The sequence below is a fragment of the Aphelocoma coerulescens genome, unplaced genomic scaffold, assembly GCF_041296385.1.
Source record: "Aphelocoma coerulescens isolate FSJ_1873_10779 unplaced genomic scaffold, UR_Acoe_1.0 HiC_scaffold_146, whole genome shotgun sequence".
Taxonomy (NCBI): Eukaryota; Metazoa; Chordata; class Aves; order Passeriformes; family Corvidae; genus Aphelocoma; species Aphelocoma coerulescens.
The window spans coordinates 261061-282703 of record NW_027183496.1 but is presented as its reverse complement, the minus strand read 5'-3'; the positions used below and the strand labels follow the sequence as shown (position 1 = coordinate 282703).

Genomic DNA, 21643 nt, shown 5'->3' with positions numbered 1-21643 from the left:
TGTGATCAGGTGAGTGATTGGGATCTCCAGTCGCTGGAGACACTGGGGAGCACCGGGGGGTGGTGATCAGCTGCAGACAAGGCTGAGGCTTGGGGAACGGCTCAGGTGTGACAATTCCCACATCTAGACAACCCTGTATCCCCTTCCCTGCAGATCCCCACCCGGTTTGATTTCCAGCAATAGAGCAGTGTCCAGAGGGGAATATGCCCTGCCCTGACCCTAATCCTGTCCCACCTTCAGCCACTGGGCCCTCCCAGAGCACCTCGGTCAATTCTGTGGCCCTGGGCCCAGGCCAGTGCTGGCCCTGAGCAGAATGTGCCAATCCTGACTAACATGGGCATGTGGGACTTGTCCCCAGGTAGCCACTTGGAGCTAATTGGGCAAACAGAGGTGTCCTGTGAGGAGGAGGGATGTTGGACCCCTGCCAGCATCTCTGTTAAGCTCTGTTTAACCCAGGACCCGACAGACATCTTGTGCTTCCTGGGACAGCCTGATGCAGGGTCGTCTGTGCATGGCAGACCTGAAAGCAGATGGATCCCCAGTGGGGACAACCCCCACTCCCACACAATCCATCCTCCTGCAGTCCCCACAGCCAGATCCCCCATCTCCTGCTGCCCCTTGCCTCCCAGAGCTTTCCCTGGGGGACAGCCCAGAGCTGAGCCCATCCCAAACTCTCTTGGGTCCCAGCACAGTTGCCCCTATTCCCACTCAGGCACTTGGAGAAAACAGGGGTGGGCACTGACCTCTCTTCCAGGACCCCGGAATCAGGGAAAACAGGAATGTGGGAGGACTTTGAGTCAAGGGTAGGCAGGTGATTGGGATCTGCAGTCACTGGAGACACTGGGGAGCACTGGGCAATGTTGATCACCCCAAGACAAGGCTGAGGCTTGGGAAATGGCTCAGGTGTGCTCCTTCCCACAGCCAGACCACTCCATTCCTTTTCCTCGCAGGCCCCAAAACAGTTCCACCTCCAGCACCAGAGCAGAGTTCAGAGGGGAAGATGTCCTGCTCTGACTCTCACCCTGTCCCACCCACACCCACCGTGCCCACACAGAGCACCTGGCTCCAGCTCTGCACAGCTGCTCCACATGCAGGGTGCCAGGGACCCCATCCCCAGTAAGGCTCAAACTCCAGCACTGTGCCTGGATGCAATTTGCTGCAGTTCCCCAAAGGCCCTTGTCCACACAGAGTCTCTGCAGTTCCCTGGCCCTGGGCCCAGGCCAGCCCTGGACCTGAGTCGGATGTGCCCATCCAAAGGGAAGTGGAGAAAGAGGGGCTTGTCCCCAGGCAGTCACTCGGAGCTAATTGGGCAAACAGAGGTGTCCTGTGAGGAGGAGGGATGTGTCAGCTTGCCAGCATCTCTGATAAGCCCTGTTTGCCCAGGGCCCGAGGCACCAGGAAGACATTCCGACTCCTTGCGCTTCCAAGAAGTTAGAATCCACGGAGAAGTGGTTTCTGAGAGCTGTTCATGGCTGTGATTCCTGTTGGACATTCCAGGGCATTAGTGAAGGGTTCTGCTTCTCTCTTTCCCAGGGACACTGTGGATCCATCCGAGATGTGTTGTGGGCCAGCTGGGAAAGCATTTCAGGTGCCTGCCTTGACTGTTTGCTCTGGAACTTGCCCAAGGAGTCACAGGGCCCACGGGGGAAGACTTACCTTGGGAGTGTTGCTGCTTTGTGCCCCATGGAGGAGAGAGCAGAGTGTCCCCATGGGGGATTCTTGAGCTCATGGACAAGTGCTGTGACGTCATTGGTGTGCTGACGTTGGTTTGGACAAGAATTGAGGAAGTGTCTGCAGGGTCCTAATTAGGGAATGTTGGCCCAGGAGAGCTCCAGGCTGCCTTGGAGATCAGTGCCAATCAGGGGGATGGTATTGGACGGCCGCTGACCACCTGCCAACGGCCATGGGAGAGGGCTCCCATTGCAGGCAGATTGGCCCCCAGCTGCAGGGACGCCATGGGAATGGCCCTGCCTCCGTCGGGGCTGTGTCTCAGCCCTGCAGAAACTGTCCCTGCTCTTGTGCCAGCATTTCAGGAAGGATGAGTTTCCCCTCTCCTAGCGACTGCGTCTTCTGTAAAAACAATTGACAAGAGGGTCCTCAGCACAGGAAAGACTCGGTCCTCATGGAGACCTTCCAGAGGAGGCCACCAAGATGCTCGGGGGACTGGAGCAGCTCTGTGACAGAGACAGGCTGGGACAGTTGGACATGTTCAGCCTGGAGCAGAAAAGGCCGTGGGGACACCCCATTGTGACCTTTCAGACTTCAAAGCACCTCCTCAGAAACATGTGGAGAAATGTTTCCATAGGGCCTGTGTCAAGGGGACAAGGGGAGATTGTTTTCAACTAAAAAAGGGTGGGTTCAGAGCAGAGCAGAGATAAGAGAAAATTCTTGATGCTGAGAATGGTGAAATCCTGGCACAGATTTCCCAGAGAGCTGTGGATGCTCCATCCCTGGAAATATTCCAGACCACATTTGACGGGACTCTGAGCATTCTGATGGAGTGAAAGATGTCTCTGCTCCCACCCAGAAGGAGGCCCTGCCCTGTGGTGTCAGGTACCTGAGTGCTCAGTGTCTCTTGTAGGATGCAATTCCCCCAGGGAGCAGAGGGAACACACAGCACCACTGTGAGCAGGAGCATCCTGCCATGGAGACGGGAATATTCTGGATGCAGAGGCTCAGGCTGCCCTGTTTGGCTTCTGTGTAGATGGAGACAAGTGTCAGAAGAGACTGAGAACCAGGAGCCCCCACCGTGTCTCTGAGTGCCCTTGATTCCCTGAGGCCCCCCAGTGTCACAGGTTCTCCTTTGGGCCACGAGGTCCCACGGTGTCACAGGATCCCTCTGGTACCATTGAGCCCTTGTGCTGGCACAATGGTCCTTGGTTCCACGAAGCCCCACATTGTTACAGAGTCCCCTTTTCTGCTGTGAGATCCCACATTGTCTCAGGGCCGCCTTGGCTCCACGAGGCCCCACATTGTCACAGGTTCCCCCTTTCTGCCATCAGGTCTCATATTGTCCCAGGGTCCCTTTGGTTCCATGAGGCCCTGCAGTGTCACAATGGATCTTTGGTTCCATGAGGCCCCACAGTGTCACAAGGATCCCTGGGAACCACGAGGTCCTCAGGGATCACAATGGATCCTTGGTTCCATGAGGGCCCACAGTGCCCCAGGGCCTGTGGATTCCACAAGATCCTGGAGTGGCACAGGGTTCCTTTGGTTCCATGTGTCGCCGCGGTGTCACAATGTCCCCACGATTCCAGGAGGCCCCGCAGTGTCAGAGATGAGCAGAACTGGAGTGGGAGCAGCCCGAGGGAAGGTTTTGCAGCTGCGCTGGAACAGCAGCAGCAGCAGCAGCCATGGAGCAACAGTGGAACAGTGGTGGAACACAAGTGCCATGAGGAGCAGCTGAGGGAGCTGGGGTTGTTTATCATGGAGAAGAGGAGGCTCAGGGGGGACCTTCTCACTCTCTACAACTCCCTGACAGGAGGGGGCAGCCAGGTGGGGCTCGGTCTCTTCTCCCAGGGCCCAGAGACAGGACAAGAGGCCACAGCCTTGAGCTGCAGCAGAGGAGGTTTAGGCTGGACATTAGAAAGAGCTGATTGACAGCAAGGGTGATTGGGCATTGGAATGGGCTGCCCAGGCAGGTGGTGGAGTCGCCGTCCCTGCAGGTATTTAAGGAAAGACTGGATGTGGCACTCGCTGGCATGGTCTGGTGACAAGGTGGTGTTGGCTCATAGGTTGGACTGGATGATCACACAGGAATTGTTGCTGGGCTGTGGGAAGTGCGGATCCAGCGTGTTTGATGGTGACTCGGGGGTTGGATCCTGGTTGTTGCGGCCACCTTTGGTGGTCACAGGACACTTTCAGTTCATCTGAAGTCGTGAACTCAGGAGAAAGTCAGCACAAAAGGAATCAAACGGCCTTTGCTACTGCAGGGAAACCCATCTTGGTAGAGTTTTAATGATTTCTGATGTAGGAAGCAAACGGAGTCAATTTTTGGCCTGTGGTTTTGTTCTAATCCAGGGACAGTTTCCAAAATGATGCAATTTGTGGTTGTACTAGTTTGAAAACAAACCAGTGAGAGTCACCAAGTCAGAATAACAATTTAATGGAAATTAAAGAAAAGGAAAAGAAAGTTAAAGAAAACACAGACAGAGTCAAGATACAACCTGAGTCCCTACTAGGCAGGGTGGTGGTAGCAGTCCTCTGAAGTGGTGATCCTGTGGTAGAAGGGGTCTGCTCTTCCTCAGAAAGTCCAGAGGTGGCTGTGTAGCACCTGTCCTCTGGAAATCCAGTGCAGCCGGTGTCTTTGGTGCTCAGAGTCCCAGATTATATCCACGATAGGAGGCTTGGTTCCTCCCTCTGGGTGGAGCATCTCACAATTGAGTAATGAGTCATGAGGCCAAGTGTTGATTCGGCTCATTAACAGAAGATAGTCCGGAGGGAGTTATCTCTGAGTCATGCGGCAGGACAATGATGGGCCATTAACAGAAAGATAGTCTGGGGGGAGGAGGCAAGGAAACAATGCCCCACCTGATTTCAACAGCTCATGAGGAGGGTAATAGAATACACCTCATCCCAGGACAGTGGTGAAAAACCAGGACCGAGCCTCAGCATCGGGATGTGTCACACTGAGTACAGAGCTGTTTGTGGTGCTTATGATCAAGAAAACAATTGGAATTCTTTTCCCTATTTCACTCTTTCTCCCTCTCTCTCTGGCAATGAGTCTCCAACACTCCCTGCAGCTCTGCTTTCCATGATCTGCTCCTCTGGAGTTGGGCTTGGCCAGCTGAGCAGCGGGAAGAGGGAGGCTAATGGACCATTCTAGCTGCAGACTTCCTTTTTGTAGCCTCTGGATTTCCAGCATTTAGAAATGGTCATGTTTTAAACTGTCTGACCAAATCCCACAGGTCTCACTTCTGCCCTGGCAGAAAACCCTCCTGTGGGCCTCTTTGGGAACGGACCCTCGGAAACACCTCAGTGCAGATGAGTTTTGGTTGGTTTTGCTAAGAGATGACAAGAAGATCAGCACAAGGGGGAAGGATGAGGGAGAGGGAAGGACCAATTCCTTCCTTTTGTCTTCCCATTGGAAAGTCTCCTGCAGAGGTTGTGCTGCAGCCAGAGACTTCCCAGGCCAAGGGCTGAGGGAAACGATTCAGCTGAGGCAGTTGAGGCATCTTGTTCCCAGTTTGTAGCACTGGATCTGGGAGGGGACTCAGCTGCCCGCCCTGCAGCCCACAACTCCCCTGAAATGGGGGAATCCTCCCGCCTCTGCCAGGTGCTCCTTATCCATCCCTAGCCTGGGTGCTCCTGCTTTGAGCTCTCATGGTCATTCCTGGTGGTGAGGAGCAGGAGGGAGGAGTTCAGAGCAAACCTGGGAGGTGCCAGCAGGGTCAGAGATGTGTGGAGGTGAACGTGAGACAGTGACGGGATGTGCAGATGGCCACGGGGACAGGACAACACCTCAGGGATCGACTTCTTGGTGATTTGAGAGAATTTCCTTTGGAAAGCACACACGGACACAGACAGACGGACACAGAGCGTAGCTTTGCCAAAAGGGTGTATTGATTAGTCAGGGGAAATGGCCCTGGGCTCAAAGGGTTCACGGGATTCCTCCAGGGATGATCATCTCCGCATTCCACTGGTGGGGAAAAGGACACCGTTGTCCCCACAACTTGCAATCCTAAAAGACAAAAGCAGAAGGTGACCTCTGGTGCCCAGTGGGACATGAGAGGGGCCTTGGCCCCAGCCCTCTCCCTGCAGGCACTGCTCACCTAGGCATCCAGAGAGGCAGCCAGGCGCTTCTGCCGCAGAAGAGCCTCCAGCTTTTCATCCAGAGCAGGCTGGGGACAAAGGCAGCGTTAGAGACACACTGGGGGCTGCACTGGGAGGAAAGGGGAAAGCAAAGGGGTCCTTGGGGAAGGGGCCTGGGGGCAGCAATGGGGTGCAGGAGCTGCTGTGCTCCTGCCCAGAGGCAGTGGGGTCCTGGCCAAGAGGCACAGCTGGGGCAGGGGCTGCGGCCTGGGCCTTGCAGAGGGTACTGGGGTCCCAGGATGGGAATGCAACAGGGGCCCTGGGCAAGGGGTTCCCTGGGGAGGATGTGTGGGACAGGGGAGGTGTCTGGGGTGTCAGCAGGGCTGCACTGGGCTGTGCTGGGGCAGCATGGGATGGCCTGGGGTGTGGTGGCTGTGCGAGGGGAGGGTCTGAGAGCAGCAGAACTCCTGGTACCCACCAGAGCTGTGTTCAGGATGTCGACATTGTCTACATTGACCTGCAGAGAGACCAGGAGACCAGGGCCATGGAAGGGGCGCGGTGTAAGGTACAGGGCAGGAGAAAGGAATTGCAGTGTAGGGACATGGAAGTGCAAGGGAGGGGCTTGGTGGGGAAAGAAGAATGGGGACGAGTGAGGACAAAAGCGACAGGACTGAGAGAGGGTTTGGGAGCTGGGGGTGAGTCCAGGAGTGGCATCAGGAGACAGCGTTGCAGAGGCCAGGAAGAAAGGCAAAGGACTGGGCGGGGGGGGCATGGAAGGAAAGGGCTTGGGAATGGTCAGTGGGAGGGCGTTTGGGGAGGCTGGCTAGGACACAGAGGAGAGAGCAGGGAGGAAATTCCTGAAGGGACACCAAAAGGGTGGGATGGGAGGCCAGAAAGGGCAGGGTGTGGGGACATGTTTGGCTGGTGCCTCACCTTGGCCTGTGCTGGCAGGCACAGCAGGATGGAGAAGAGCAGGGCCACACTGAGCACAGCCACCTTCATCTTCCTCTCACACTGGGCAGCGCTGGCTGAGGCTGCAGCGGGCCAGGAGCACCTTTATCCCTGCCGGGACTCCTCCCTGCACCCTCCCCGACAGCCCCCAGGCCAAAGCCCGACTTGGCTCAGCCCCCAGCCCTGGCCACAAGCCCGGCCCTGGCACAGAGTCCATCCCACCTGTGGCACGCATCCAGCCCCCTTGCCCGGCATCCCTCCAGCTTCCTGCACGGGGCAGCTGCCTCTGGAAGGGCCCAGGCACCTGCAGGGGGCAAGGCCCTGGGGGGGCAGGGAGCCAAAGGCAGCTGGGGATCCCCAGTGGGGCCAACCCCCACTCCCACATAATCCATCCTCCTGCAGCCCCCACAGCCAGATCCCCCATCTCCCGCTGCCCCTTCCCTCCCAGAGCTTTCCCTGGGGGACATCCCAGAGCTGAGCCCAGCCCCAGACCCAATATGTGGGAGAAGAACAGGGTCATGGGCAATGTGATCAACCCCATAACTGGGATCTCCACTCACTGGAGACACTGGGGGTGGTGATCAGCTGCATACAGTGCTGAGGCTTGGGGAATGACTCAGGTGTGGCAGTCCCTAAATTCACACCCCCCCATTTTCTTGCATTGCAGGCCTCAAACCAGTCCCGTCTCCAGCCCCAGAGCAGGGTCCCGAGGGGAAGATGCCTTACCCAGACCCTCCCACTGTCACACCTGGGCACACCAGAGCACCTGGGGCCCACTCTGCACAGCTGCCCCACATGTGTGCTCCCAGGACCCCATCCCCAACAAGGCTCAGATGCCAGCATTGTCCCTGCCTGGGACATGCCCACAGCTCCGCAAGGCCCTTGTCCCTGCAGAGGGTCTCTGCAGTTCCCTGGCCCTGGGCCCAGGCCAGCGCTGGACCTGAGCAGAAAGTGCCCATCCAAAGGGAAGTGGAGAAAGAGGGGCTTGTCCCCAGGCAGTCACTCGGAGCTAATTGGGCAAACAGAGGTGTCCTGTGAGGAGGAGGGATGTGTCAGCTTGCCAGCATCTCTGATAAACCCTGTTTGCCCAGGGCCCGAGGCACCAGGAAGGCATTCCGACTCCTTGCGCTTCCAAGAACTTAAAATCCACGGAGAAGTGGTTCCTGAGAGCTGTTCATGGCTGTGATTCCTGTTGGACATTCCAGGGCATTAGTGAAGGGTTCTGCTTCTCTCTTTCCCAGGGACACTGTGGATCCATCCTAGATGTGCTGTGGGCCAGCTAGGAAAGCATTTCAGGCACCTGCCTTGACTCTTTACTGTGGAAGGAGCCAAAGGAGCCACAGATTCTCAGAAGAGACTGAGAACCAGGAGCCCCCACCGTGTCTCTGAGTGCCCTTGATTCCCTGAGGCCCCACAGTGGGACCATGAGGTCCCACGGTGTCACAGGATCCCTCTGGTACCATGAGCCCTTGTGCTGGCACAATGGTCCTTGGTTCCACGAAGCCCCACATTGTTACAGAGTCCCCTTTCTGCTGTGAGATCCCACATTGTCTCAGGGCCGCCTTGGCTCCATGAGGCCCCATATTGTCACAGGTTCCCCCTTTCTGCCATCAGGTCTCATATTGTCCCAGGGTCTCTTTGGTTGCATGAGGCCCTGCAGTGTCACAATGGATCTTTGGTTCCATGAGGCCCCACAGTGTCACAAGGATCCCTGGGAACCACGAGGCCCTCAGGGATCACAATGGATCCTTGGTTCCATGAGGGCCCACAGTGCCCCAGGGCCTGTGGATTCCACAAGATCCTGGAGTGGCACAGGGTTCCTTTGGTTCCATGTGTCGCCGCGGTGTCACAATGTCCCCACGGTTCCAGGAGGCCCCGCAGTGTCACAGACGAGCAGCACCAGGGGAGGTTTTGCAGCTGCACTGGAACAGCAGCAGCAGCAGGCATGGAGCAACAGTGGAACAGTGGTGGAACACAAGTGCCATGAGGAGCAGCTGAGGGAGCTGGGGTTGTTTATCGTGGAGAAGAGGAGGCTCAGGGGGGACCTTCTCACTCTCTACAACTCCCTGACAGGAGGGGGCAGCCAGGTGGGGCTCGGTCTCTTCTCCCAGGGCCCAGAGACAGGACAAGAGGCCACAGCCTTGAGCTGCAGCAGAGGAGGTTTAGGCTGGACATTAGAAAGAGTTGATTGACAGCAAGGGTGATTGGGCATTGGAATGGGCTGCCCAGGCAGGTGGTGGAGTCACCGTCCCTGCAGGTATTTAAGGAAAGACTGGATGTGGCACTCGCTGGCATGGTCTGGTGACAAGGTGGTGTTGGCTCATAGGTTGCACTGGATGATCTCATAGGTCTTTTCCAACCTGGTTAATTCTGGGATTCTGTGATTCAGTGCAGCAGCGGTGGAACATTGGTTAGAAAAGAGTGGGAAAGGCCCTGCAGCTGTGGAGCAGAGCCTGAGATGCCCAAGCTGCAGGACACTTAGTGGGTCTGAGCGCTGTGTCCTGCAGGAGCCGGCCCCACACACCAGAACCATGCTCGTCAGGCTGACCCAGAGCAGGGGGCAGGGGCAGGAATTGCTGCTGGGTTGCGGAAGGCGCGGATCCAGCGTGTTTGATGGTGACTCGGGGGTTGGATCCTGGTTGTTGTGGCCACCTTTGGTGGTAGTGGGACACTTTCAGTTCATCTGAAGTCGTGAACTCAGGAGAAAGTCAGCACAAAAGGAATCAAAGGGCCTTTGCTACTGCAGGGAAAGCCATCTTGGTTGAGGTTTAATGATTTTGGATGTAGGAAGCAAACGGAGTCAATTTTTGGCCTGTGGTTTTGTTCTAATCCAGGGACAGTTTCCAAAATGATGCAATTGGTGGTGAAAAACCAGGACCGAGCCTCAGCATCGGGATGTGTCACACTGAGTACAGAGCTGTTTGTGGTGATTATGATCAAGAAAACAATTGGAATTCTTTTCCCTATTTCACTCTTTCTCCCTCTCTCTCGGGCAATGAGTCTCCAACACTCCCTGCAGCTCTGCTTTCCATGATCTGCTCCTCTGGAGTTGGGCTTGGCCAGCTGAGCAGCGGGAAGAGGGAGGATAATGGACCATTCCAGCTGCAGACTTCCTTTTTGTAGCCTCTGGATTTCCAGCATTTAGAAATGGTCATGTTTTAAACTGTCTGACCAAATCCCACAGGTCTCACTTCTGCCCTGGCAGAAAACCCTCCTGTGGGCCTCTTTGGGAACGGACCCTCGGAAACACCTCAGTGCAGATGAGTTTTGGTTGGTTTTGCTAAGAGATGACAAGAAGATCAGCACAAGGAGGAAGGATGAGGGAGAGGGAAGGACCAATTCCTTCCTTTTGTCTTCCCATTGGAAAGTCTCCTGCAGAGGTTGTGCTACAGCCAGAGACTTCCCAGGCCAAGGGCTGAGGGAAACGATTCAGCTGAGGCAGTTGAGGCATCTTGTCCCTGGTTTGTAGCCCTGGATCTGGGAGGGGACTCAGCTGCCCGCCCTGCAGCCCACAACTCCCCTGAAATGGGGGAATCCTCCCGCCTCTGCCAGGTGCTCCTTATCCATCCCTAGCCTGGGTGCTCCTGCTTTGAGCTCTCATGGTCATTCCTGGTGGTGGGGAGCAGGAGGGAGGAGTTCAGAGCAAACCTGGGAGGTGCCAGCAGGGTCAGAGATGTGTGGAGGTGAACGTGAGACAGTGACGGGATGTGCAGATGGCCATGGGGACAGGACAACACCTCAGGGATCGACTTCTTGGTGATTTGAGGGAATTTCCTTTGGAAAGCACACACGGACACAGACAGACGGACACAGAGCGTAGCTTTGCCAAAAGGGTGTATTGATTAGTCAGGGGAAATGGCCCTGGGCTCAAAGGGTTCACGGGATTCCTCCAGGGATGATCATCTCCGCATTCCACTGGTGGGGAAAAGGACACCGTTGTCCCCACAACTTGCAATCCTAAAAGACAAAAGCAGAAGGTGACCTCTGGTGCCCAGTGGGACATGAGAGGGGCCTTGGCCCCAGCCCTCTCCCTGCAGGCACTGCTCACCTAGGCATCCAGAGAGGCAGCCAGGCGCTTCTGCCGCAGAAGAGCCTCCAGCTTTTCATCCAGAGCAGGCTGGGGACAAAGGCAGCGTTAGAGACACACTGGGGGCTGCACTGGGAGGAAAGGGGAAAGCAAAGGGGTCCTTGGGGAAGGGGCCTGGGGGCAGCAATGGGGTGCAGGAGCTGCTGTGCTCCTGCCCAGAGGCAGTGGGGTCCTGGCCAAGAGGCACAGCTGGGGCAGGGGCTGCGGCCTGGGCCTTGCAGAGGGTGCTGGGGTCCCAGGATGGGAATGCAACAGGGGCCCTGGGCAAGGGGTTCCCTGGGGAGGATGCGTGGGGCAGGGGAGGTGTCTGGGGTGTCAGCAGGGCTGCACTGGGCTGTGCTGGGGCAGCATGGGATGGCCTGGGGTGTGGTGGCTGTGCGAGGGGAGGGTCTGAGAGCAGCAGAACTCCTGGTACCCACCAGAGCTGTGTTCAGGATGTCGACATTGTCTACATTGACCTGCAGAGAGACCAGGAGACCTCGCTGGTCACTGGGGTGTCCCCGGTTCCAGCAAGGGATGGGGGGAACCAAACTGCCCCCCAATTACCAGAGAGGATGCCCTCCAGTCCCAGCCCCCACTCACCTCCTGGAGATCATCTTGAGTTCTTTCCAGGAGTGCCTAGGAAAGGACAACAAAGGCTTGGTCTGGATTGGACCTTGTGGGGCTGAGGGGGAACACGGGTGCAGGGAGCAGGGTGGAGGCAAAGGGATGGGAATGCAGGGCCTCCAAGGAGATCTGTTTGGAGCTGGGGGAGACCCAAAGACACTGACCTGGGCTAAATTGAGGAGCCAAGGGACACGGTTGGGGCCGTGGAAGGGGCGCGGTGTAAGGTACAGGGCAGGAGAAAGGAATTGCGGTGTAGGGACATGGGAAGGGAGGGGCTTGGTGGGGAAAGAAGAATGGGGACGAGTGGGGACAAAAGCGACAGGACTGAGAGAGGGTTTGGGAGCTGGGAGTGAGTCCAGGAATGGCATCAGGAGACAACACTGCAGTGGCCAGGAAGAAAGGCAAAGGACTGGGCGGGGGGGGCATGGAAGGAAAGGGCTTGGGAATGGTCAGTGGGAGGGCGTTTGGGGAGGCTGGCTAGGACACAGAGGAGAGAGCAGGGAGGAAATTCCTGAAGGGACACCAAAAGGGTGGGATGGGAGGCCAGAAAGGGCAGGGTGTGGGGACATGTTTGGCTGGTGCCTCACCTTGGCCTGTGCTGGCAGGCACAGCAGGATGGAGAAGAGCAGGGCCACACTGAGCACAGCCACCTTCATCTTCCTCTCACACTGGGCAGCGCTGGTTGAGGCTGCAGTGGGCCAGGAGCACCTTTATCCCTGCCGGGACTCCTCCCTGCACCCTCCCCGACAGCCCCCAGGCCAAAGCCCGACTTGGCTCAGCCCCCAGCCCTGGCCACAAGCCCGGCCCTGGCACAGAGTCCATCCCACCTGTGGCACGCATCCAGCCCCCTTGCCCGGCATCCCTCCAGCTTCCTGCACGCGGCAGCTGCCTCTGGAAGGGCCCAGGCATCTGCAGGGGGCAAGGCCCTGGGGGGGGCAGGGAGCCAAAGGCAGCTGGGGATCCCCAGTGGGGACAACCCCCACTCCCACATAATCCATCCTCCTGCAGCCCCCACAGCCAGATCCCCCATCTCCCGCTGCCCCTTCCCTCCCAGAGCTTTCCCTGGGGGACATCCCAGAGCTGAGCCCAGCCCCAGACCCAATATGTGGGAGAAGAACAGGGTCATGGGCAATGTGATCAACCCCATAAATGGGATCTCCACTCACTGGAGACACTGGGGGTGGTGATCAGCTGCATACAGTGCTGAGGCTTGGGGAATGACTCAGGTGTGGCAGTCCCTAAATTCACACCACCCCATTTTCTTGCATTGCAGGCCTCAAACCGGTCCACCTCCAGCCCCAGAGCAGAGTCCAGAGGGGAAGATGCCTTACCCAGACCCTCCCACTGTCACACCTGGGCACACCAGAGCACCTGGGGCCCGCTCTGCACAGCTGCTCCACATGTGTGCTCCCAGGACCCCATCCCCAACAAGGCTCAGACGCCAGCATTGTCCCTGCCTGGGACAAGCTCACAGCTCCACAAGGCCCTTGTCCCTGCAGAGGGTCTCTGCAGTTCCCTGGCCCTGGGCCCAGGCCAGCGCTGGACCTGAGTCGGATGTGCCCATCCAAAGGGAAGTGGAGAAAGAGGGGCTTGTCCCCAGGCAGTCACTCGGAGCTAATTGGGCAAACAGAGGTGTCCTGTGAGGAGGAGGGATGATGGTCCCTTGCCAGCATCTCTGATAAGCCCTGTTTGCCCAGGGCCCGAGGCACCAGGAAGGCATTCAGCAGTCTTGGCCTTCCTAGGGATGTGCAGCTACTTCAGCAATTTCCAGAGCAAACAGTCAAGGCAGGCGCCTGAATTCTTTCCCAGCTGGCCCACAACACATCTCGGATGGATCCACAGTGTCCCTGGGAAAGAGAGAAGCAGAACCCTTCACTAATGCCTGGAATGTCAAACAGGAATCACAGCCAGGGACAGCTCTTGGGAATCACTTCCCTGTGGGTTTTTCCTTCTTGGTGATGCCATGATGGATTTTTTGCCTTTTTTATCTATACCTTTTATATACCCTTTTATATAGCTTTTATGTATTCTCAGTGCTTTTAGCATGTATACTTGTAATTCCTTAAGCCTGATAATTTAGCATAGTCCTAATATTCCGTTAAGTCAGGAGGCCAAACATCTTGGAAGCCTCACACTTAGGGCCAGAAAATCCTATGCTATCCTGAGGAACCAAGGTCCTCTCTAGAACACATCCTGCAAACTAAGATAGGCCCATCCAGGGGGGAATTCCTAAGGATGGGGGGATATGACACTATTAATTTAAGCTTCTCATTGGGGAATCTTTGATAGATATGCTAATTTGCAAGGTCTATAAATTGTATACACGATCTATCGTGTGTGGTCATTTTGGGTGCATTTCTGTGTGCATTTTGGCGCATTCCACCTGGATGAAGTTGTGCACCTTAAGATCCTTAAATAAATACCAAGGTAAAAACCCTTTTTCCCTTAAACCGTGTTTGATTCTTAATTTTAAGACCAGGGAAAGGCAACACTGGAAGCTGCGACAGGCATCTGGATCCACCTGGGAACAAAGCCAGAGACACTGAGAATCTTTGAGCCTCAGGCAAGGCTCCCATGGGCTTCAGAACCCAAACCAGATTTTTTACCCACAGCCTTTGATCTGCAGCTTGGGTGTCCTCAAAAGATTTCTCCTCACACCTTTCTAGGCACATCACTAAACCAGAGCAGGATTTTCTTGTCCCAGGGGCTGCTTGATGGTTTTGGAAGTGGATGGGTCTGGGAAGCACAGCTGGAAGGAATGTGGCACATCTCAGACAGAGAAGGAGTTTGCAAAGGAACCGTGGGAGCCTGTTGGAAGCTCGGGGGCTCATTGGGAGAGACCGGATCCCTTTCAAGAAATGGGACACCTGTGTTTTGGCCAGCCTGGGAAGGAGGGCTTGAAACTGGAAATGACAGGGGAAGGGCAGAGTTCCAGAGAGCACCCAGACAGCAAGACAAGGCTCCCATGGGGATAATTCAGGAAAGGAAGGCAGCCAAGGAAATGGCCACAAGACAGGTGAAGGGGGTGTCCTCTTGCATCCCTCCTGGGATACAGACACTCTCCAATGCCTCGCTGAAGGGCCTGGATCCCAAATCATGAGGAATGGGAAGAAAACCCAGAGACTGAGAGATGTTGTGCGGTGTGAGACCAGGATGTCCCAGAGAGATGGACAGATGGCTCCATGGTTGCACCGCTCTTGGAAATGCCTCTAGGGGTTTCAGAAAAGCAGGACAGGAAGGGGAGTGGTGGAGTTGCCCTTTTTGAAGGGTAAGTTCAGCCCTGAGGAATCTCTGACCCAGGAGAGCAGGGAGAAGGAATGGTGGAACAAAGATATTCCCATGGTTCTGCCTTCCTGTGTCCCCAGCTTTGCCCCCCTCTACAGGCTCTCCCTGCTGCCAGGCCTGCAGGGAGCCCAGGCTTCCTTCAGCTCCTCTATGCACAGACTTCCACTCAACCCAAAACATCTGAATGTCTTCCTGGTGCCTCGGGCCCTGGGCAAACAGGGCTTATCAGAGATGCTGGCAAGGGACCATCATCCCTCCTCCTCACAGGACACCTCTGTTTGCCCAATTAGCTCCGAGTGACTGCCTGGGGACAAGCCCCTCTTTCTCCACTTCCCTTTGGATGGGCACATCCGACTCAGGTTCAGGGCTGGCCTGGGCCCAGGGCCAGGGCATTGCAGAGACCCTCTGCAGGGACAAGGGCCTTGCGGAGCTGTGGGCATGTCCCAGGCAGGGACAATGCTGGCGTCTGAGCCTTGTTGGGGATGGGGTCCTGGGAGCACACATGTGGGGCAGCTGTGCAGAGCGGGCCCCAGGTGCTCTGGTGTTCCCAGGTGTGACAGTGGGAGGGTCTGGGTAGGGCATCTTCCCCTCTGGACCCTGCTCTGGGGCTGGAGGTGGACCAGATTGAGGCCTTCAATGCAGGAAAATGCCACCCCTGAGTCATTCCCCAAGCCTCAGCACTGTATGCAGCTGATCACCACCCCCAGTGCTCCCCAGTGCTCCCCAGTGTCTCCAGTGAGTGGAGATCCCATTTATGGGGTTGATCACATTGCCCATGACCCTGTTCTTCTCCCACATATTGGGTCTGGGGCTGGGCTCAGCTCTGGGATGTCCCCCAGGGAAAGCTCTGGGAGGGAAGGGGCAGCAGGAGATGGGGGATCTGGCTGTGGGGACTGCTGGAGGATGGATTATGTTGGAGTGGAGGTTATACCCGCAGGGTCTCCAGCTGCCTTTGGCTCCCTATCCCCCCCGGGGCCTTGGCCCCTGCAGGTGCCTGGGCCATTCCAGGGGCAGCTGCCCCGTGCAGGAAGCTGGAGGGATGCCGGGCAAGGGGGCTGGATGTGTGCCACAGGTGGGATGGACTCTGTGCCAGGGCCGGGCTTGTGGCCAGGGCTGGGGGCTGAGCCAAGTCGGGCTTTGGCCTGGGGGCTGTCGGGGAGGGTGCAGGGAGGAGTCCCGGCAGGGATAAAGCTGCTCCTGGCCCGCTGCAGCCTCAGCCAGCGCTGCCCAGTGCAAGAGGAGGATGAAGGTGGCTGTGCTCAGTGTGGCCCTGCTCTTCTCCATCCTGCTGTGCCTGCCAGCACAGGCCAAGGTGAGGCACCAGCCAAACATGTCCCCACACCCCGCCCTTTCTGGCCTCCCATCCCACCCTTTTGGTGTCCCTTCAGGAATTTCCTCCCTGCTCTCTCCTCTGTGTCCTAGCCAGCCTCCCCAAACGCCCTCCCACTGACCATTCCCAAGCCCTTTCCTTCCATGCCCCCCCCGCCCAGTCCTTTGCCTTTCTTCCTGGCCACTGCAGTGTTGTCTCCTGATGCCATTCCTGGACTCACCCCCAGCTCCCAAACCCTCTCTCAGTCCTGTCGCTTTTGTCCGCACTCGTCCCCATTCTTCTTTCCCCACCAAGCCCCTCCCTTCCCATGTCCCTACACCGCAATTCCTTTCTCCTGCCCTGTACCTTACACCGCGCCCCTTCCACGGCCCCAACCGTGTCCCTTGGCTCCTCAATTCAGCCCAGGTCAGTGTCTTTGGGTCTCCCCCAGCTCCAAACAGATCTCCTTGGAGGCCCTGCATTCCTATCCCTTTGCCTCCACCCTGCTCCCTGCACCCGTGTTCCCCCTCAGCCCCACAAGGTCCAATCCAGACCAAGCCTTTGTTGTCCTTTCCCAGCCACTCCTGGAAGGAACTCAATGTGAGCTCAAGGAGGTGAGTGGGGGCTGGGACTGGAGGGCATCCTCTCTGGTAATTGGGGGGCAGTTTGGTTCCCCCCATCCCTTGCTGGAACCGGGGACACCCCAGTGACCAGCGAGGTCTCCTGGTCTCTCTGCAGGTCAATGTAGACAATGTCGACATCCTGAACACAGCTCTGGTGGGTACCAGGAGTTCTGCTGCTCTCAGACCCTCCCCTCGCACAGCCACCACACCCCAGGCCATCCCATGCTGCCCCAGCACAGCCCAGTGCAGCCCTGCTGACACCCCAGACACCTCCCCTGCCCCACACATCCTCCCCAGGGAACCCCTTGCCCAGGGCCCCTGTTGCATTCCCATCCTGGGACCCCAGTACCCTCTGCAAGGCCCAGGCCGCAGCCCCTGCCCCAGCTGTGCCTCTTGGCCAGGACCCCACTGCCTCTGGGCAGGAGCACAGCAGCTCCCTCACCCCATTGCTGCCCCCAGGCCCCTTCCCCAAGGACCCCTTTGCTTTCCCCTTTCCTCCCAGTGCAGCCCCCAGTGTGTCTCTAACGCTGCCTTTGTCCCCAGCCTGATCTGGATGAAAAGCTGGAGGCTCTTCTGCGGCAGAAGCGCCTGGCTGCTGCTCTACATGGATAGGTGAGCAACACTCAGGGGTCTCATGGCCCCAGAGGGTCCTGGGGGTTTCTGGAGGGATCCCAGAACCTGCTGTGTGTGGCCAGATCTTTGGGACAGAAGAGGGACGGGGGGGGCTGGGGGGGCTGTCCCTGATCTGTGTCCCAAGGGTGTTGGACAGAGCAGCACCGAAGTCTTTCCTTGTCACTGGGGAGCTCTGGGGAAGCCGACAGTCCACATGTGGGCAGCAGGATTACCTGGAGATTTTGGGGTATCTTGGGGCTTAAAGGGGTCTTGGGGTCCTGTGGATCTGGGGAAAAAATCCTGTCCTGGGTCTATACAGGGCTCCAATTCCCTTCTCCTTCCAGACAGGCATGGGGACGAGGACCCTCTCCCATCCCACTGGACACAGGGGGATCACGTTTTAATGTCTGTGTTTGTAGATTGGACCAGGTGGGGAAAACCATGTCCTGTCCCACTCCAGTGGCATGAGGAGATGATGATCATCCCTGGAGGAATCGCCTGATCACCTGTGAGCCCTGGGCCTTTTTCCTCAAATGGTCAATAAACCCCTTCAGCAAATTTACACTCCGTGTCCGAGTATCTGTGTCCGTGTGTGCTTTCCAAAGGAAATTCCCCCAAATCTCCAAGAAGTTGATCCCCAAGGTGTCCCCATGACCATCTGCACATCCCGTCACTGTCTCACTGTCACCTCCACACATCTCTGACCCTGCTGGCACTTCCCAGGTTTGCTCTGAACTCCTCCCTCCTGCTCCCACCACCAGGAGCACCCAGGCTAGGGATGGATAAGGAGCACCTGGCAGAGGCGGGAGGATTCCCCCATTTCAGGGGAGTTGTGGGGTGCAGGGGGGGGAGCAGCTGAGTCCCCTTGCAGATCCAGGGCTACAAAGCGGGGACAAGATGCCTCAACTGCCTCAGCTGAATCGTTTCCCTCAGCCCTTGGCCTGGGAAGTTTCTGGCTGCAGCACAACCTCTGCAGGAGACTTTCCAATGGGAAGACAAAAGGAAGGAATTGGTCCTTCCCTCTCCCTCATCCTTCCTCCTTGTGCTGATCTTCTTGTCATCTCTTAGCAAAACCAACCAAAACTCATCTGCACTGAGGTGTTTCCGAGGGTCCGTTCCCAAAGAGGCCCACAGGAGGGTTTTCTGCCAGGGCAGAAGTGAGACCTGTGGGATTTGGTCAGACAGTTTAAAACATGACCATTTCTAAATGCTGGAAATCCAGAGGCTACAAAAAGGAAGTCTGCAGCTAGAATGGTCCATTAGCCTCCCTCTTCCCGCTGCTCAGCTGGCCAAGCCCAACTCCAGAGGAGCAGATCATGGAAAGCAGAGCTGCAGGGAGTGTTGGAGGCTCATTGCCCAAGAGAGAGGGAGAAAGAGTGAAACAGGGAAAAGAATTCCAATTGTTTTCTTGATCATAAGCACCACAAACAGCTCTGTACTCAGTGTGACACATCCCGATGCTGAGGCTCGGTCCTGGTTTTTCACCACCAATTGCATCATTTTGGAAACTGTCCCTGGATTAGAACAAAACCACAGGCCAAAAATTGACTCCGTTTGCTTCCTACATCCAAAATCATTAAACCTCTACCAAGATGGCTTTCCCTGCAGTAGCAAAGGCCCTTTGATTCCTTTTGTGCTGACTTTCTCCTGAGTTCATGACTTCAGATGAACTGAAAGTGTCCTGCTACCACCAAAGGTGGCCGCCAACAACCAGGATCCAACCCCCGAGTCACCATCCAATGTGCTGGATCCGCGCCTTCTGGACCCAGCAGCAATTCCTGCCCCTGCCCCCTGCTCTGGGTCAGCCTGACGAGCATGGTTCTGGTGTGTGGGGCCGGCTCCTGCAGGACACAGCGCTCAGACCCGCTCAGTGTCCTGCAGCTTGGGCATCTCAGGCTCTGCTCCACAGCTGCAGGGCCTTTCCCACTCGTTTCTAACCAATGTTCCACCGCTGCTGCACTGAATCACAGAATCCTGGACTTAACCAGGTTGGAAAAGACCTGTGAGATCATCCAGTCCAACCTATGAGCCAACACCACCTTGTCACCAGACCATGCCAGCGAGTGCCACATCCAGTCTTTCCTTAAATACCTGCAGGGACGGCGACTCCACCACCTGCCTGGGCAGCCCATTCCAATGCCCAATCACCCTTGCTGTCAATCAGCTCTTTCTAATGTCCAGCCTAAACCTCCTCTGCTGCAGCTCAAGGCTGTGGCCTCTTGTCCTCTCCCTGGGCCCTGGGAGAAGAGACCGAGCCCCACCTGGCTGCCCCCTCCTGTCAGGGAGTTGTAGAGAGTGACAAGGTCCTCCCTGAGCCTCCTCCACGACAAACAACCCCAGCTCCCTCAGCTGCTCCTCATGGCACTTGTGTTCCACCACTGTTCCACTGTTGCTCCTTGGCTGCTGCTGCTGCTTTTCCAGCGCAGCTGCAAAACCTCCCCTGGTGCTGCTCGTCTGTGACACTGCGGGGCCTCCTGGAACCGTGGGGACATTGTGACACCGCGGCGACACATGGAACCAAAGGAACCCTGTGCCACTCCAGGATCTTGTGGAATCCACAGGCCCTGGGGCACTGTGGGCCCTCATGGAACCAAGGATCCATTGTGATCCCTGAGGGCCTCGTGGTTCCCAGGGATCCTTTTGACACTGCAGGGCCTCATGGAACCAAAGGGACCCTGGGACAATATGAGACCTGATGGCAGAAAGGGGGAACCTGTGACAATGTGGGGCCTCATGGAGCCAAGGCGGCCCTGAGACAATGTGGGACCTCACAGCCGAAAGGGGACTCTGTAACAATGTGGGGCTTCGTGGAACCAAGGACCATTGTGACAGCACAAGGGCTCATGGTACCAGAGGGATCCTGTGACACCGTGGGACCTCATGGCCCAAAGGAGAACCTGTGACACTGGGGGGCCTCAGGGAATCAAGGGCACTCAGAGACACGGTGGGGGCTCCTGGTTCTCAGTCTCTTCTGACACTTGTCTCCATCTACACAGAAGCCAAACAGGGCAGCCTGAGCCTCTGCATCCAGAATATTCCCGTCTCCATGGCAGGATGCTCCTGCTCACAGTGGTGCTGTGTGTTCCCTCTGCTCCCTGGGGGAATTGCATCCTACAAGAGACACTGAGCACTCAGGTACCTGACACCACAGGGCAGGGCCTCCTTCTGGGTGGGAGCAGAGACATCTTTCACTCCATCAGAATGCTCAAAGCCCTGTCAAATGTGGTCTGGAATATTTCCAGGGATGGAGCATCCACAGCTCTCTGGGAAATCTGTGCCAGGATTTCACCATTCTCAGCATCAAGAATTTTCTCTTATGTCTGCTCTGCTCTGAACCCACCCTTTTTTAGTTGAAAACAATCTCCCCTTGTCCCCTTGACACAGGCCCTATGAAAACACTTCTCCACATGTTTCTGAGGAGGTGCTTTGAAGTCTGAAAGGTCACAATGGGGTGTCCCCATGGCCTTTTCTGCTCCAGGCTGAACATGTCCAACTGTCCCAGCCTGTCTCTGTCACAGAGCTGCTCCAGTCCCCCGAGCATCTTGGTGGCCTCCTCTGGAAGGTCTCCATGAGGACCGAGTCTTTCCTGTGCTGAGGACCCTCTTGTCAATTGTTTTTACAGAAGACGCAGTCGCTAGGAGAGGGGAAACTCATCCTTCCTGAAATGCTGGCACAAGAGCAGGGACAGTTTCTGCAGGGCTGAGACACAGCCCCAACGGAGGCAGGGCCATTCCCATGGCGTCCCTGCAGCTGGGGGCCAATCTGCCTGCAATGGGAGCCCTCTGTGTGTGTCCAGCTCATTCTCCCATGGCCGTTGGCAGGTGGTCAGCGCCCGTCCAATACCATCCCCCTGATTGGCACTGATCTCCAAGGCAGCCTGGAGCTCTCCTGGGCCAACATTCCCTAATTAGGACCCTGCAGACACTTCCTCAATTCTTGTCCAAACCAACGTCAGCACACCAATGACGTCACAGCACTTGTCCATGCGGTCAAGAATCCCCCATGGGGACACTCTGCTCTCTCCTCCATGGGGCACAAAGCAGCAACACTCCCAAGGTAAGTCTTCCCCCGTGGGCCCTGTGACTCCTTGGGCAAGTTCCAGAGCAAACAGTCAAGGCAGGCGCCTGAAATGCTTTCCCAGCTGGCCCACAACACATCTCGGATGGATCCACAGTGTCCCTGGGAAAGAGAGAAGCAGAACCCTTCACTAATGCCCTGGAATGTCCAACAGGAATCACAGCCATGAGCAGCTCTCAGGAACCACTTCTCCGTGGATTCTAACTTCTTGGAAGCGCAAGGAGTCGGAATGCCTTCCTGGTGCCTCGGGCCCTGGGCAAACAGGGCTTATCAGAGATGCTGGCAAGGGACCATCATCCCTCCTCCTCACAGGACACCTCTGTTTGCCCAATTAGCTCCGAG

The 21643-nt window shown here is 56.8% G+C and overlaps 3 long non-coding RNA genes across 4 annotated transcripts; 1 reads left to right on the top strand and 2 right to left on the bottom strand.

Annotated features, from left to right (window-relative positions):
* Positions 1-5590: 5590 nt before the first annotated feature.
* Positions 5591-6752, bottom strand: LOC138100825 (uncharacterized). 2 transcript variants are annotated; one of them, XR_011146910.1, is made up of 3 exons: positions 6685-6752; positions 5772-5840; positions 5591-5680 (listed from the first exon to the last, which is right to left on the bottom strand). It is a non-coding gene; the product is annotated as an uncharacterized lncRNA (long non-coding RNA). The 2 variants fall into 2 exon arrangements; XR_011146911.1 differs by lacking the exon at positions 6685-6752 and adding an exon at positions 6230-6270.
* Positions 6753-10569: 3817 nt separating this feature from the next.
* Positions 10570-11412, bottom strand: LOC138100826 (uncharacterized). Its single transcript, XR_011146912.1, has 4 exons — positions 11372-11412; positions 11209-11247; positions 10751-10819; positions 10570-10659 (listed from the first exon to the last, which is right to left on the bottom strand). It is a non-coding gene; the product is annotated as an uncharacterized lncRNA (long non-coding RNA).
* Positions 11413-15914: 4502 nt separating this feature from the next.
* LOC138100827 (uncharacterized) lies at positions 15915-17224 on the top strand. Its single transcript, XR_011146913.1, has 4 exons — positions 15915-15992; positions 16568-16603; positions 16728-16766; positions 17156-17224. It is a non-coding gene; the product is annotated as an uncharacterized lncRNA (long non-coding RNA).
* Positions 17225-21643: the final 4419 nt, after the last annotated feature.